Consider the following 13,450-nt stretch of genomic DNA (forward strand, 5'->3'; position numbering starts at 1 on the left):
CCACAACTTTGGTCCAGACTCAAATGTCCCGTCTTCTTTTCCATAGACTGAGTTTAGACATTCATGGAGCCCAGAGGTTGAGGCCTATGAGTTTAGTGACCCCATGACCTTTCTTGTTAGGGCATCATGAGGTTTAAATTTCTGGTTGAGTCAAATTATTCAATGCTATTCTCCTTTTAAACTTGTGATCCTTCAGCTTTTCCTCTAACACCACTATCTGATCAAATTTCTTTTATTATTTCCACTGTTCTATCTTGTTTGTGGCCAAATATCCTCAAAATTAATGATCTTCCCATCAGCCATAGCCGTGCTTTGAAATTTAGTGCTAATTATGTAGAAAATGTTAATAAGATGAACTAAGAGAGTCAACATTTAATAATCTGTATTGCCCACAGTTGTGGAAACTTGCCTTTGGCTTCACAAGCTAGTTAAAGCACATCATTGTGATTCACGAACAATAAATGCTGTGATAAAACTAGCATAACATGCACCGTCCAAACTTACTAATATCAGTGTGTATGATGCTTATGAGTTCAGAAAAGTTATTGTATTTGATATAGAGGACCGTCTTTGTTGCTGTTGCAGCATTTTAAGGGCGTGTAAACATTGGCCTGCTAACAACCAGCTCTTTGTGGTAGCATTATCACTGCGACCACGTTAGCATGCTGATGTTAGCCACAAAGACATGCTAACATGGCTGTAGATTCTGGTTTTGTCTGGTTTGCACATGGGCTGTCTGAATATAATTTTTTGTGTGTGCTGAATGTATATTTTAAGAATTTTTTTTATTATACCCCTGCCCATAAAATCGAAAGCCCTCAGCACAAAGCCCATGTCGAGGTGGAATTGCCTCTGTAGAAGCATTTAGGCCATAATGGTTCTCTAATATGAGCCTCTCCATTGAAACCGTGACTAATGTAATTTGTTAAGCATCTCTGTAAGCCTGAGTGATCCACCACAGGAACCTGGACACCATTTTTTTTGCCTTAATATATGAAATTAATCAACACGAACCGTTAAATTTATGCAGCAAACAAATATGACCACAATTGAAATTGCAATTTTAAATCTCACAGTTTTTACGAGGCTCCGCTCTTTCACATTTGCCGTGGATGATGTCTAACATGTCATAAAAGGCTAATATTAATCTAATATCTCCTGAATACATTGTCTACCAAAAGGGGCCTCGGGTGGTGTGTGTGCCTACCTTGTCTTCCTGTTTGCATACACCACATGCATGTGTGTGTGAGGCGCAGAGAGAGGAGTGTGTGTGCAGGAGGAGAGGGGATTATGAGTGGGAGCGCTGTGGGGGGTTTGCAAGCCTCCAGGGGGGAGGTGAAGTGGATTTCTTCTCTCATCCATTTTTCATGGCTTTTCTCCTTTCAGATCTCCAGGCTCTGTACATACGGCTGACGGGTCGACTCGCTTTTATCTTTAAGCATCTTTCGGGGGACGCAGCGTGTGTGTGTCTGGTGGTGTTCGGGGGGTGTAGATGGCGACGGCATGGGTCAAGGTTGAGACGTTCTGTTTTTCATCAAGCTCCATAATGACTACCTCAACCGCATCGGCTACTAAGATGATGCTCATTTGCTGATGTCTTCTGGGTTTTAATTGTGTCTTCCTCTAATGGTTAAACCACGGGATACTGAATTCTAAATATTTAGTGGTGTTTTCCATGGTGCAGATGGATAGATGAGTGTTATGAAGCCTCATCTCAAAGCAATATCATGGAGCTCAGTCCTCATGGACCATTGATAAACAGTACTGTTAAATAGCAGTTTATTTCCCCTGAGGATTAATTCGAACACACAGGTCTTTTAAAAGGGGGCTGTGAATAATTAATGACCTCGATTGGTGACCTCTAGGGTTCATTGACTCAACTTGACTGGAGTTTCTTGGGGAGGAAGTTATTGAGCACAAAGGTTCAATAGAAATTAGCTAGATGAGCATCACGAAAAATACTGGGATAATAAAACAGCACTGTCCTTTTGTGTGTATTTGGGCTTTGAGGGTTATGTGCAGACAAAGGTGGGTGAATCCGAAAATACACCTAATGTTTCAGGCTATTTTTGAAAAGCAAGAAATGCTAATAACAACAGAAAAACAACAAATTCATCAACTTTTCTGTTTTAGTTTTGGTCTAAATTTAAAAATTGGCCCATATAATTTCTCTTTGTCTAGCCCAAAATCTATATTTCATGGTTGAGGAAGAGGAAACATAAGGGGAGTGAGAGTGAAATCAATTGCCATCAAGTGAACTGAGGATGTCACGGTTATTTGACTTGTGCATTTTTAAACAAATGAAGATATTTAGGTATCAGCAGTTACAAGAAAAAACTGCCCAACAGGAACCATGTGTGCACATCTCACTTCCTTCATTATTCAAATAAAGGAAAGTTGAACAGAAAGTGTTGTAGCTGAGGTTGAAGGTTAAATCCTTAATCATAGTTGAACCTTCGGGGAAAGAATGGGGAAACTGGCAGAGGAATGTAGCTTTTCTGGTGGTGACAATGCAATAGAGGTGGCACAAGGGAGGACAAAGTTTACAGTGCAGCTATGCGACAACAAACATAAACCAACGGCTAACTGAGAATGCTAATTGGCTAACTTACTAAGATGGTTTAAACTCACAAGGACCTGTTAATGTGAAAATTCAGTGTAACATTTAAAAAAAAACATTGTTAGACTTGTAGCAGACCTAAGATGCAATATATGCTTTGTGCTCTCTTTTTCCATTTCTTGCTCCACAATATTATGGAAAACAACAAATTATGAGCAATATTTTTCTCTTATTTTCATTGTTTGACCGTCACTGACAGTTTACATGGAAACATGGCTGTTTAGAGTTAGCCTCTGGCTGATAACGTTTTTTATTTATTTATAAAATTGTCTAAATCATATAATATATATATATCATAATTAAGAGTGAATTAAAGCTGACGTCTGTAAACTCATGTGGCAAGATTTTTGTCACTATAATTTCCAAAAAAAAAGGGGGTAGGTGGTTTTCTTTGTCTGTTCATAGCAACGCAAATGTTTGTGCTCCACCTACAACCACAAAATCAACATCCTTTAGCCAAAGTGGTTGTGTTAACCCAGTATAATCATTAGTGAATGAAGATTAAGAGCGTAGCTTGTGCACTTGCCAAACTGCTAAGTGCACTAGAGAGAGGAGAAAGTAGCCTACATCATTTGAACACCAAACATACCACATACTCAACTTCCCATATCAAAAATACAACCCCAAGTTCCTTTTGAAGGCATTTTTCTCATAGCTAACTCTATCTTATGATTTTACCTACCTTCTCTTACAATACACCATAACAACTATTAGTACTTTATTAGTAACAAATATTAAAAATAGCAGATTTAGAGCCTGGAATTAAACTAAGATCATCTAGATTTTCAGTAAACAAGCTCCTTCAGTAGTTGACTGAACTATCAATTGTGTGGAAAAGGTATTCCTGCTGCGATAAGACGAGACATGTAGTCACCACCGACACCAAAGTGCACCTCTCTCATACCCTTATGTTCTGCTCTGCTGATAGTGCTGCATGCATTTGTGTTTTCTCATGCAGAGAGCTCAGATTTCATACAGTACATGCCAGCCTGTGGGTGACATGTTACTGTTGAGAGTGGAAGAAAAGTGACAGGCATTTCCAAACTATCTGGAAATGCATAGTTTGGTTTCAGGATCACTGGGCCAACAGGGAAACAGTCACGCTAACCAACACACGTACACACACACACACATTTATGGAAAAGCACAGTTACAATGTTAACCAGTTGGACAAGTTAATGACACGTCTTGCTTTTCTTGCTCATACTTTCTAACTGATTTTTGCAGCGGCAGTCCCCATTTAACCTTTTAGACGCATGACAACAAAATAAATGGTTCAGGACGGGTTTAATTTTGGGTATTCTCTGTCAAGGCCTTGCAACACTGAATATTCACTGTTTATACTGTGTTGTTACAAACGCAGTGATTATCTCCAACATTGTACACATGTTTGGGCAGGAAAAAAACTGCAAGGACTCCATCCTAAAGTCATTTGAACCCAGATTATTGTTTCGTTTCGCTTTCCTTCTATCGGGAATACAGGTCTTTAAGAGATGAGATGTGATGTTGATGCCCAGATTTCCTAAATGCTGCTTGTCCTCCCATAAATCAGATTCAAAGATATGATTAAAGAGGATACATTCCTGTCAGTGTGCTAACATGACAGATGATATTTTACTATTTGCCTCTTTCCTCATATGGAGAAACCTGACTGCCCTAAGCCCTCCAATCCATCCCAGCATCCGCAGCACAGGACCTCATAAATATACACTGCTGATAAGGCTGCAAAAAAAAAATAGAGCAGCAAAACCTTTACGGCCGGCTCCATATTAGCCCTTTAAAACAGAAACAGGTTGCGAGTACTCACCTGGTTCCTATCTTGGATTGTTTATCAGTTTGGACCAGTCCCTCCTCTGCTCTTCCTCAAAGCACAATGCCATGTTAATCCAAGGTTACGACCTAGCTGCTCAAGCGTTGAGGGCAGAGGAGCAGAACATCTTGTAGTAATTTCAAGCGTAGGTTTGGTGAAACAGTAAGGGGGAAAAAAAGACATGATGGATGACTTGATCTGATCGGGAGATTTAGCTGTGTTTGCTGATACACCTCAACCTCAGGGTGAGTCATAGGATAGATCTGAGGAATGAAGAGGTGACTAACTCAAAGGGTTTTCCGGACTTTTCTCCTTTCAATTGATCTGTTGGTTCGTCACTTCCAGACTGAAATATCCCAACCATCTTTGGATGGGCTGCTGTGACATGTAGCACATACATTCATGATTCCCAGAGGATGAAACATTACAGTCAATTAGCTATGGTCACCTGAATGAGGTTGATCCCTTAGGATTGGTGATGATGTCCACTCTGTCCAGATGAATTCACTTCTCAGGTAGGGCTTTTTCACTTGTTTTAAAAGGATAGTTCAACATTTTGGCAAATTGGCCCCTTGCCATAATCCCAATAGTCATAGCAGTAGGTTTGTTACCTTTATTTGTCGGTGCAAGCTATTTTTAGAACGGCGGAGCAGAGCCGTGAGCTGCTCAGAGCTACGCTACGGAGGCTAATGAAACTTCTTGGTTTCCCTCATCAAACTCATCAAATAGACAATCCAACAACTCCAAAACGCTCTGGTGGACAAGTTGTGACCTGCACCTTCACCACGCTATGAGATAATAACAGAACATTACGAAACACAGTTGTTTTCGAGGTAAATTCATGCAAAACAGGGGCAGTTTTTCGGCAAGAAGTCTCTGCATTTGCCTCAAAAACCACTCTGTCTTGTAACGTTCCATTATTATCTTATATGGTGAATGTGCAGGTCACAACTTGTCCACCAGAGCGTTTTGGAGTTGTTGGATAGTGTATTTGATGAGTTTGATGAGGGAAACCAAGAAATCCCATTAGCCTCTGTAGCGTAGCTCTGAGCAGCTCATGGCTCTGCTCTGCCGCTCTAAAAATTAAAGGTAACAAACCTACTGCTAAAACTACAGGGATTACGGCAATGGGCCAATTTGCCAAAATGTTGAACTATCCTTTTAACACCTGCAAAACTAATAAAAAGCATGACGGTCTTATCCAACTTGGCATACAGGTCAAAAAAGCTGAGTACTCCTTGTTCAACATGATTCTACAACAGTCAAAATGGTTGTGCGATGTCAGCGGAGAAATCTGTTTTAATTGTCTGTGAGACAAGGCAACAGTAGAAAATAGGCTTCAGTACACAAAAGACAGACATTTGTGATGAAGATAAAGAAGACAACAAGGTAGACAAAGGTTAAAAAGCACACGTCCTTACCATATGTATGTAGTCTCATTTGCATACAGATGGAGAGTGTGTCAGAGTGTGCTGGAATCACTCGGGCTTTGTGCACCTCAGTGTGTCCTCTGACTGCAGTGGTGCATCTTGTCTTTCCTTCAAAGGGCAGGTTTTTTGAGCTTCCACCTGTGAATGGACTGCATTCAGAGAAGAAGGGATGGTAATCCATCTGCCGTGGTGATCCCCACACACACACACATATAACCAGATGGTCTCTGGAGAACACAGGCATCCCCATGTGTCCAGTTACAACATGAAAGCAGCTGGGACACAACTTAAGTTTCCCACCACCTTTCTAAAGACACATGGGTGGAGGACGTATTCACCAAAGTGTTGGGTCATACTCACTAACCCGGTTAGAAATAAGGAAGATTCATGTAAGGAACTACTCACCAGCTCCACCTTCACTTCCTCTCTAGATGATCGGTCTACCAGTCCAACAGCTCAGTTCAGAGTGAAATATCTCAACATGTAGTGGATGGGCTGCTCTAGATTTTGGTACAGATATGCTTTACTGACCTCAAAGATGCAGCAATTAATTGCAAAGCATTTGAGTGTCTTTTAACTTATTTGGTCACCACCTGCTCCAGAGTTAATGTCAGTAGATAGTGGGTGAACACACTGTTGTAGCATTTAGCAGCTAAAAAGTTCAATATTTAGGTTGGAGTTGGTCGGAAATATTGATCTTAAAGTGTGAGAGAATATTGGATGTGACAAAGCATGACTTACTATTGACATTTCTTTCTTTTTTTTTACTGTATGTGTGGATACTTGTGTTAGAATGACTTTTTACTTACAGGTCAGGTGAACAAAGAAGCAGGGGGTCCTTAAACAGGACATTACACCCAGGCTAACCTCTGCTCCACTAACTTCTGTAAGTTGATGCTATTTCTCATCAGCATTTCTTTTTGAAAAGATTAAAGTGTGTTCCTGAGGCTCAATTTCTATTTCCTCATCCTTTACATCCACTACAACCTTTGAGATATTAACAAAGCAAAACATTTTCCTACAAATAAATAAAATAAAAATAGCTTGGTTTCATCTATATATATAAGAATAATAAATAAGTATTTTATCCAATTGTTTAGTTGTAATCTCTTGTTTGAGTTTCACAGAGATGATAAACCCTTTTGATTTAACAACGTCCACATCCTTGCCTCTTGCACAGTGCTTTACATTTGGTGTCCAACTGAGAGATGAATCTAAAAAAACATAAAAAATGTGTCTGTAATTTGCTTTATACATACATTTTTAGTCTTGTTTGTGGCCTGAATTTGGAAAAAAGTGTGATTTTTGTTTAAAAAGAGCAGAATCATCCAGATCCCTCTACATTTCTATATGTTGCCAAGTCATTTTAGGTTGGGAATCTCAAATTTCAACCCACAGATAACACAGTATTCTAATAGAAACAGCCCCATACCTTCGCTACCTTCACCTCAACCCCTGTTTAAAACCCACCCAGCAACAGCAGAGAGATGCAGAGGCAGGCAGAGGATATAAAGTGCTTCTCTTTCAGGCTTAATGTTATCAAGGTCAGAAGCTACACAGGTACATTAAATAAAGACCTGTATAGTATCTAGTCCGATGTTTGCAGAGTGCACTACTCACATCGAAAAGTGTTGTGATATTCAGGTGTGAGGGAGTGTGAGTGTGACCTGTTGCCATTTTGTTCCCAAGCAACATGCTTTTAAGATGCATCTGTGTGAGTGTGTGTTTGTGTGGTACTGGCATTTGAAAAAGAGAAAGGATTTCAAGTAAAAGCCATCTACAAAGACAGGTGACAATTGATACTGAACAAATTATTAGGTATTTCAAAAATGAAGACGACTTCCGGTCTGAATGTGTAGAGTTCAAAGAATTTTTAAACAATGACGCTGTAAAAAAAAATGTTCTTCCTGTTTCCTCACATACACAGACACCTCAGCTGAACCACCTCAGATAAAAATCACCTCCGCAGTACAACAGCTTCTATTCTGCCACTTGCTAAATGTGAGAACTTTGGCTTTCATTGCTGGGAAAACCAAATCAAGATGACCATCGAGATCGCGCTGCAGCTTATCTCGCACACAGGGAGATTCTTTGCATAAATGTGTCGTCTCATTTCCTGATCCACATCAAGCTCATGGTCTTATCAGGATGCGTTTGTTCAAGAGAGGTGATGTATATCAACGCACTGCATAAAGGCTGCTGGCAGATTTATGTAAGCAGCAGCAGGGGAAGCGCTGCAGATTGAGTTAATCACAGAAAAAAACTTGCTGATGTCTGTTCTTTCAATTTCCTATGGAAGTAAAGGAAACTGTGATTTCAAGCCCCACCACTTAGCATTCACAAACAGCACACAAACATTTGCCAAATTGTTGCACCTAAATGGACATTTTTTGTGCTTATTAAAGTACGTTGTTTGTCGTAACTCTCCTATGAGGACACATATCTTATTCAGGTATCTGCTTACACAACAGGACATATCTTTCTATTGATAAATTTGGACAAAGGTGTTAATGACACTCAATTTACAACGCTTTTGATATGGTTTGCAATCACAAAAAGGTTGAATTTAGAAAATAAAATAAGTACATCCTATTGCTCTTTTATATAGAGATCATATATTGTCCATAATGTGTACATGGATCCCTTATAAGGTCAAGCCTGCAATTAAAAACATAGGTTAGTGAGTAATTTAGCAACATGACAGTATAGGGGCAGTATATAAATACATAAAATATCACAGGTTAGGTTTCAAACACAACACAGTGACACCTATGAAACTGTATAGCAGCCTGTGATGTGACAAAAATGAAAATGTGAATAAGACAACAACAAAAAAGTAGGACAGTTTTTCTATAAAGATATATATATAAAAAAGAAAAGACATTAATAATACAAACAGCAACTTTAAGACATAAAAGAAAAAGTAGATATTTTGGCATCAAACCCATTTTATTTCAACTTAATGCAGTTTAATCCAATACAGTTAGTGCACATGCAAAGTACCATATTTAAATATATACTGTATGTATGTACCAAGTCTCATGTTTTAAAAGTTAGATATTTCAACAGTTAGGTAATAAATTAACAAAACCCAAACATTACTGAAAACACTGCCCACAATTATACACTTTTAATAAAGCTTAAAATACATGATAAATTCATAAAACTGCAATGATCCTGTTTGTACTTCTTTTTTCCCCCAGAAAATGTTTTTTGAAAAACACAAATTCAGTGTTAAGACACCAGAAATGAAAATAAAAGTCACAATTGGACAAATTTCTTAACGTCTTTACTGTGAGAAAAATTCATAATAATAATTCTTTCACTTAAAGGTATTATGTGTAGGATTTTCAATAAATATTACACTACCTAATGGATTAATTATGTTGGTGCGCTTTATAGTCAGTCTAAGCTGCTTCGTAGCAGCAAATCTGATTGTTGCTTCTGGATATTCAGCTGCCGTTCTGCAAATAAAACACGCAAAAGTCAGCGGACTCCATCCAAAAGAATAAAAAATAAAATCAAAAGTGCTTTTCCTATAGGATTCATGAGCAAATCAAGAATCTGTAAATGTTCAATGAAACAAGGGAATACTGAGAAGATCCTATCTGCTCTAAATTAGAGAATACTACACATAGCACCTTTAAAAAAAACCAACGTTTTCATGATAAACTGCAGCTCAGCTTATGATCACTGATAATACAGTATGAAATTGTCAAACAGTACACAAACATTAACAAAACAAAACAAAAAAAGTAAAAACAAAGAAACAATCACAGTTGAAGAAGCAACTACAGCAATAGCCATGGGGGGGAACATCTATAAAAAAATCAGGTACTGATGGATTAAGTTTTCTGTCACGAAGAACCACCGCGTGTTGACATGTCCGACCGACGTGTGGCTGAGAATTTGATATGTCAACGCCTTAGAAGCAAGCGAACGCACACTAAGTATCATATCGTCATGTGCCTGAGTGATGGAGGTAGAAATGTCCGACGCTGGGCTCTAATGGTTAAAAGTCCAGCACAGGCAGGAATGAATTATACAACCATGTATTTACCTCACGTGTTAGTCTCTGTCGCTGTGTACTGAACAGAAGTAGCATATGGCTTACCGGTGGCTCAGTCTGCAACTTCACTCTGTCAAAAGTGCATTTAGTTTTGTCGCAGAGGGAAAGCCCCGCGTGTGATTGAGGTAAACTTAAAGAGAGGAGTTCAATACTTTTAGTAAATGTGCTTATTTCATTTTCTTGTTGGTTGTTGGGAGTTAAATGAGAGAGTTGCTGTCTGTACAATAAATATGACTCTACAGCCAGGAAATGGCTAAATTAGCCTAAAGACTGGAAACAGGAGGAAAAAGCTAGCTGTATATCATGTTTTTTTTTTTTAAATTCGTACAAAAACTAAAGTGTAAAAACAACTTTTTGCCACTTTATGGGCAATTATAAAAAGTTTTTTTTTTTTTTTTTTGGCATTTTGCCTTTATTTGACAGTTCACAGTGCAGAAACAGAGAAGGATGAAATAGAGTCGCCTGGCTAGGAATCTATTTATCGTACAAACACGAGAGTGGAATCAATCTCATCATCTCACTTTCGCAAAAAACAACAACAGAATAACTGCATTTCTTAAAATGTCAAACTTTTCCTTTAAGTTCTCAACGAACACTGCCGATCGCCCAGATTACTGACTTTTAATGCTGCTCCCATTAGACTGAATTCAACACTATGAGAGTGTGAAGTTTGGCTTTAAACTCAAATGTTACTATTCCATGCAGAAAGACAGACAGAAATGTTAAATTGAATAAGATACCGATGTAGCCAGCCACTTTTAAACAGCTTATAAAACTAATAAAAAAATGCTCGAGTACAAAATAGACTGCAGGTCTGATAAAGTAGATCAACTTGTGAATCTTCGACAAAAATAAAAGTACAGGCCTGCCATGAACTTAAGTTTTTAACCCTATTCTTAAGAACTTCTCTACAGACCCTGGCTGAACCAGCTGAACCTGAAGTGCTGCCACATGACTCCTGTTTCTTTTTTGGCAACTGAATCCAGCTTCAGTCACAACATTACATACAGATGTCTCTCGGTCTGTCAATCACATATGCTACTCTGCGTTTTGTGTAATGTTTATATAATGCACACAACTTCCAGATAAGAGTTGGGAGGGAAGCAGCGGACAAACTCACACAAGCCGACGTAGAAGACGACACGGTGTTGACATCGCTCAACGTTTGATCCAAAAGAGAAGTCACGTGGCAGCGCTCCACATCTGACAGGCACATAAAGTTACAGACTGGCCTTGAAAGTTTCAAATGGCTTTTTTTTTTTTTAGTTTGTTTGTCACATTTTAGGTCGAGCCAAATCAGACGCACATGGCCTCATTTCAGCAGAAGATAAAGTACCTGGGGTTGTTTTTATTCGTTTCTGTCAACGTTTGCGATGGTCATGGCTAACCCCTGTGAAATCAGATCAGACGTGGGCGATGAATAATCTTCTCAAGAGTCATTTCGAGACCAAAAAAAAAAAAAAAAAACCTCCACAACAGGTTCATCTCGTACCAGACAAGAACTAGACGATGGAAAACTGTGAGCACCATTGGAAATCTGTCAGTGAGGTTCTTCATTGAACTACTGAGATCCACGTGGACCTCGTTCACCTGAAGACTAAAGAAGATATCATCATCACATGGAAGATGGGGGGTGAAATAAGGAGAATAAGGAGGATAAGGTGCCAAATAAATGACTTTCTGAAAGGTACAAACAAACATTATAAAGATATAGATATAGTGGCTGGTTATCATGACGCAGTGTGTGTTTTTTCTTTAAAAAAAAAAAGCCCTGTTAGTTTCGTTTCATGATTTTCCAAAGGTGCTTTCCACATTTTTCCAAAGTGTCCTGATGTCGACACCAGCAACACAAGGACAATGTGACAATGAAGTGTTGGACATCGATTATTACTCAGGTCTGGACACCTCGTTACTCCTGAGAGAATAGGAATCCGTTTAGCGTCAACAGACATGAACATAAAGTAATTAATAAAAAAATAATTCAAGCAGTTCCAGCAAACGAGACAATCCTACATCAAGAGATGATCTTCAGCGATTGGGCGTTAGGGGGGTTGGATCAATATGGCTTCAGGGTCTTGTGCATATTTTTGCCTACACAGTTTGGGGGCAGAAATGACTCGTCAGATATTTGACTCAGTGTGTGAAACCAAACACATTTAGTTTGATTCGTTAAAAATGTAATTTGTTTTGTGCAGATGAGGGCGATGCGTTCAGAGACAACCGCACTGAGATGCCTGAAGATGAAGCTCGGTCGACTCAGTCGAGACGAGGACGACACCGAACGATGACAGAAAACCACCACGGAAAAGAAAAGAAAAAGTCAAAAAACACAATGTTTTATGAGTAAATGAGGACAAATTGATTGTCAGCTGTTCCTCAGGCTCAAAAAACAAACAGAGAAGAACAAATGAATACTGAACTCATCCTTAGCTTAACCATGATCAGCTTTCACACCAGAGAAGAAAGTCTGTGTGAAGGAAAATGAATTGACGATAAATATCAACACTGGGAATAGAATTAGTTTTTGTTTCATAAGACTTCAAAAGTGTTTATTTTTTAACACCTTTTAATATTTTTAAGGTGTTATTAGCATTGCACTTAAAATTCTTGTAAATAATAACCAGCTATCATTAACATACAGCATTTTTCTTCATCTATCTATTCTAGATCAGCAAAACCATCAAGTTATTCAACAACTCTGCTGGTGCACCAAGAAGAGCTGAACTCTCTGATTTCAGTTTTTGTGCAGTTTTCTCATTATCCAACTGGAGTTATGAGCAAATAATGAGATTTTTTTTTTTTAAGTGAGCAGTAATTTTCTAAAAAGACAAGGCTTTGCTTCAGTACTTGCATATTTCTAGCCAAAGAGGGGGAAAAAAGGAAGGAGGAGAGGATTTTCGTCTAGTCACATATTAAATAATAAATGAAGTACCAGCCCTTTTTTGAATGAAGAAAAAATACTAACATGTCCTATAAGAAGAGTAAGAACTGTTGCCTATTTAGCTGTAAGTGATTTGTTGAAATATAAGATTATAATAACATGCTGGTCATCATCACATTCAGAGATTTTTTTTTCTTTTTTCCCCTGAATATGACCAAAGGTTTGATGATTTTTGGACCTGAGATTTTGGCAAACTGCTGTTGAGATTAACTTTGTGTATTACACTGGACCCTCCCGAATGAATTATGATTAAAGGCAATCTGTTAGATGGTTGAACTCCTTCCAAACAAGCTCCTGAACCGGCATTGTGTTCAAAATGTAACCTTAACATGCCAAGGGATAAAATTAACTCCCTAGAAATGACAACATGATAAAAAAAAAAAAAGAAAATAGAGAGAGGATTTAACCTTTGAAGACTTGCTGTATTTTCCAGTTGAAAGTGTGAAAGAAAAATGCAATAGAGGGTAAAAAGAAATTCCTCTTCATAAAAAAACGTGTATCTATGTCAAAGGGAATTCAGGTCGTTCACTGACATTTTAGAGACAAAACATCCGACAGACTGTAACCCACTGCAGCTCTT

This window comes from Trachurus trachurus (genome assembly GCF_905171665.1).
Source record: "Trachurus trachurus genome assembly, chromosome: 24".
Classification (NCBI taxonomy): Eukaryota; Metazoa; Chordata; class Actinopteri; order Carangiformes; family Carangidae; genus Trachurus; species Trachurus trachurus.